Source organism: Triticum aestivum, chromosome 7B, assembly GCF_018294505.1.
Source record: "Triticum aestivum cultivar Chinese Spring chromosome 7B, IWGSC CS RefSeq v2.1, whole genome shotgun sequence".
In the NCBI taxonomy this organism is placed as follows: domain Eukaryota; kingdom Viridiplantae; phylum Streptophyta; class Magnoliopsida; order Poales; family Poaceae; genus Triticum; species Triticum aestivum.
Window position 1 is genome coordinate 388,079,135 of NC_057813.1, and position 5,188 is coordinate 388,084,322.

The following is a 5,188-nucleotide window of genomic DNA, read 5'->3' on the forward strand; positions in this document are numbered from 1 at the left end:
CCATCAATTCTTGCTGTAAAATATTAAATATTTACATGAAAATCATATAAAGAGTCATTTACTAGTCATTTGTTTCTTTTGCAGATAAGTGCGAGAAGGCACTATAAACTTCAAGATCCAGACTAAGTGGCTAAGAGAACGAAGAAGAGGAGGAAGAATGGACTTGTGCGAGAAGAAACGAAGTAACCAGGGGGGCAACTATTGAAGAGAGGATCATCTTGTGTGCGCCACCCAGCACCTCCACCCGCTCCACTTCACCACCGCTCCACCCAGCACATCCAGCAGCGCCGCACATCTCCACCACCCGCCGCTGCACCATCCATCCACCAACACCACCATCGTCATCTCGCGCGCACTACCAGACCCTAGTCTGGTGCCTCGCGCGACTCTGCCTTCTGCTGCTGCTCCGTCTTCTCCTTTACCTGCTGCTGCTCTGCTTCCACGCCTTGCTGCTGCTCCCTCCTACTGCTCCCTAAACTTGTTTGCTGCTGCTTCCCCTCTCCTAGCGCCTCAACCTGCTGCTTCTTCTTCCCCAAACTCTGCTACTACTCTCCCTTTTCCTCTCCCTTCACCTGCTGCGATCTCTCTCTCTCCCACATCTTTGCTGCTACCCCTGCTGAACCCTCTTCTCTCCTTGCTGCTCTTTCTCTTCTCCCTCAATGCCTGCTGCTGCTTCCTCTCAACGCCCCTGCTACTTCCTTCTTCTCCCACGGCGTACTCTGAACCCCATACTGCTGCTACTACGTTCCACCTGCTGCTGTTCTCTCTCTCTCTCGCTTTCTCTGAAAATTTCTGTGAAGTTAGGCAGTGTATGACATTTAATATTCAGATTTGATGCGTGCTTGCAATCTGTAATTGGTTCAGTTGTACTTGTAATATAACGTCAATCTTATGTGTACTGACTGGTCGATGCACCTATATAAATTCGGTTTACCTATGCTATATTCTTCACTTGTATGGTTCATGTGTGTGTGTGTGTGTAATTTTGTGAACCATTAGTGTTGAGACTTATTCAATTGTAGACTGCTTTGCGCTATTTCAATATATGTGATTCATCTGTCAAGTAGCCGTCTGTTACATTCAGTTTACTTGTTCTGAATCTTATTCTAAAATTGCTCTCTATTGTAGTCAGGGAGTAATTTTCAGTATCTGTGTAGCTATGTACCTGTGATATAAGTGTTTGTAATGTGACCCATATACATTCTGCTATATGTGTTCATGTCCTGTTATTCCCTTTGTGTTACTGTTTTAATTTCTCATGCAAATAAAAATAATACCAAAAAGACAGAGAGTATAATCTGAACCTCCCTTTGCTTCTTTTCATTTACTTTGTCTGTTGATTTTCTGGAACTGTCTTAGATAGCTTAGGTTTATTTTCCCTGTAATCGTCACTTAAATTGTCTAGCCTAGCTTTAGCCAAGCATCATCGCTGATCATTTAGTCCCGTGGAGAACACGACATCCGTAGTTTGGGCAAATATTCCACTACATTTACAATCGATCATTTTGGCGCCGTTGCCGGGGACTAGCATCGAGCGATTGTGTGAAGCTATAGACTAGGCTTAGTATAGTTCTTGTTTAAATTTCCAGTCAAATTTATTTCTGTGTTTCTTTTACCTTTTTACTTTTTGTTGCTTCGGCTTATTAAGATACTAACCCTCTCACCAGAGCTTGATGTCTGTGAGCGTGTGTAGGATATCTTACTATTTGTAGGCTGATTGACAGTTGCGCTTGAACATATGGCTTTAGTATGTGATCTTTGGTTGCCAAGTAGTTTGGGCACGATGACAGGGCCAATTTGGCCATCTATTGAGGCCGAAAATTTTGAGTTGAGGCCTGGACTTATTGCTCTCGTCTTGCAGAATCAGTTTAGAGGATTACCCAATGAAGACCCTCATGAGCACATTTGTAATGTCCTGGAGTATGCCAATACTGTCCAGTACCATGGCGTTTCCCAAGATGCTATCAAGTGTATGCTGTTCACATTCTCTCTCAGAGATGCTGCTAAGGACTGGTACTATTCTTTGCCATCAAGATCATACACTTGGGGTGATATTTCGCAAGCTTTCCTGCACAGATATTTTCCACTTTACAAGCAAGCTGCAATTCGTGACCAGATCCTCAGTTTTGTGCAAGATGGAAGTGAGAGCTTGTATGCAGCTTGGGAGAGATATAAGTATTTGCTTAGAAAATGTCCTAATCATGGGCAAAAGGATTGGTTAGTGCTCCAGATATTCTATAGAGGGCTGACACATGCTTCGAGAGATCTTGTTGATATGTCCGCTGGTGGAACAATCATGAACAAGACCGTTGAGGGTGCAATTATTCTCATTGAGAGCATTGCCTTCCACCAAATGCAATGGGGTTATGAAAGGCCTAGTTCAAATCCGAAGGTTGCAAGCCATCTGCAATCCGAAGCTGTGTGTTCCATAAGTGAACAGAAATCATCCATGGTGCCTAATATTCAAAACCAGCATGTTCCATTCCGGGGACAACAACATTTCAGAGCTGAATTAGATCCTCCATGTAGAAAGATTGATCTTACTTCAAGTATCCTTGATGATGATTATGATATTTTTCAAGATGATGCAACCATTGTAGATCAGATGGAAACCAAAGTAGCAGATCCAATACCTCATGGCAATGAAACTGTCCAGACTGAGTCAAAGTGGCAAGAAGATGTTTATGAGGAACCTACTCTGATTGATGCTAAGTTGAGACAACAAGATATGGAGAAATTCACTTGTGTTAGTCAACTATGTGACTGGTGGAATTTAGTCGTGGCACCAATTGCCCACACTTGTGTTACAACTGTATTTGGGATATTTGTCAAGAAGAAATCATTAGCTCCACCGGTGGTTGCCTCTATCTCAGTTAAAGAGAGTATCTCAGAGAAGAATAGTGAAGATGAGATTCCAACACCTTCACATTCAGCTGAGCAAGATAGCGAGAGTCCAGAGGAAGAGATACTTCAGATCCAAGAAGAAATTCTCGAAGCCAAGGCACAAGATGATCCAGAGCTCGAACAACAAAGTGATCAAGTTGAAGATTCATCATCTATTACTCTTGAAGAAGCAAAAGAAGTTGATGTGATTGAAGATTAAGAACCAGAAACGCATTTGCCCATCGTCATACAGGAGCGTGATTTAGCAGGTTTATCCAATCCTCTTGATGACATGATGCCTTGTGATTTCTTTGCTACTACCTTGCATTACATGATACCATCAATTAAGCTAGACTTGAAAAATTATTTGCTTGGACATGATCATACATACATTGTTGGTGGCATTTCTCTCATTCCTGATGATGACACTTATTTTCCTTATGCTAGTCCTATGCTTAATGAAACATATTATTCCCATGCTAGTCTTGAGCTTAATGATAAATTTCATCCTCATGTTAGTGTCGACCTTGCTGATTTCTACCATCCTAAACACGTGCTTTATAGCTATGCTTATGTAATTGGATATTCGATTGATGACTTGGAGGGTATTATCCCTACCACTTGCATTGTCTCTTTTGTTGAGAGTGCTTTCAGGTTTTTGCTTGTGCACGATCCATTACATGCTGACCAGGTTCGAGGTGACATTCCTTGGGACCCTGGTGGACTCAGAGCATGGGGATGAGGAGAAGCAAGGGGGCACACACGAGGAAGGGAGAAGCTGGAGCAGGCATGAGGATAGAGAAGCAAAAGGAGAGGAGCTGTAGTTGGTGAGGTGATCGAGCGAGTGCTACATCATCAAAGCCCGGTGAGCTGTTTCATGACCCATTCCGAATATATCATCCATTGATACATGCTGAAATCAAATGTTATTTGGGTTGCTTAAGCCATGTCTTAAATGTTGCCCCACTGAAATTCACCTTTGGCATTGTGCTTGATGTGAATTTGTGAACTTGATTTCTGAATGCCTTGTAAACTAGTGATCTACACCATGCATGCTTTGCTGAAATTTGTGGAAGTTATTAGTTTTGAGTGCTCAAATCCCTAGTACACTAGAAAACTGAATCATTTTCTGCTTTTACCTCGATACACCTAGATCACCACGTTTAGATGCTGAATTTGTGCCAAGTGTCTTCCCATTGAGAGCAATCACCTAACCACTATGGATTAGCATGCTATGTTCCCTGGATCGGTAGCATGTGAACCAGACATGGAGAAGTGATGATTCCTATTTTTGTGCTTATGAGTTGTTCATTTAAGATAAATAATAATGAATAAATAAGTCTGGCTACCTACAGTAGCATGTCATGTTCCCGGGATCGGTGGCATGTGAAATCTGGTAGCTTGGACAGTAATAAATAAATAAAAATGTAATTGTCGAACCAGGTGTATACCATGTTCTCGGGATCGGTGGTATGTTCCTTTGGGGAGACAAACAAACTAAAAAAAACTAATAATTGGTCGAGCCAGGTGTATACCATGTTCTCGGGATCGGTGGTATGTTCATATGGTGAGACTAATAATAATATAATCATTGCTTTATCTCTGTAAAAAAAGTGATTTGATCACAAAATTTAATTCCAGTTCATTTTGTTCTTGGGATCATGCTCTCTTTAGGAACCATTTGGCACAGTCATCATTTAAACTTGTTGATCCTCTTTTATCATTGTAAAAGTTTAAAATGGTCATGCTTACTAGTATTCTATTGCTCTGTAGCACTCTTAACCATTGATTTTCACTAGTTAAGTCCAAAGCATGCTTTGTTTGGAGATCTACTTCACTGGGACATTCTCCAGTCAGCTCACTGTTCATTATCTAGCTCTTGTCATATTCCTTTGCTTGAGGACAAGCAAAAGTTTAAGTGTGGGGGAACTTGATAAGCACATTTCATACACATCTTTTGGCACTCAAATATGCGGTTTATTGAGATATGACCATCAATTCTTGCTGTAAAATATTGAATATTTGCATGAAAATCATATGAAGAGTCATTTACTAGTCATTTGTTTCTTTTGCAGATAAGTGCGAGAAGGCACTATAAACTTCAAGATCCAGACTAAGTGGCTAAGAGAACGAAGAAGAGGAGGAAGAATTGACTTGTGCGAGAAGAAACGAAGTAACCAGGGGGCCAACTATTGAAGAGAGGATCATCTTGTGCTAAAAGTAAAGAAGGAGGGGGGCCAAATTAAAAAAATGACAGATCAGAGGAGGGGATCAAATCCCTAGACGCCTCCTTCGTTCCCCTTGG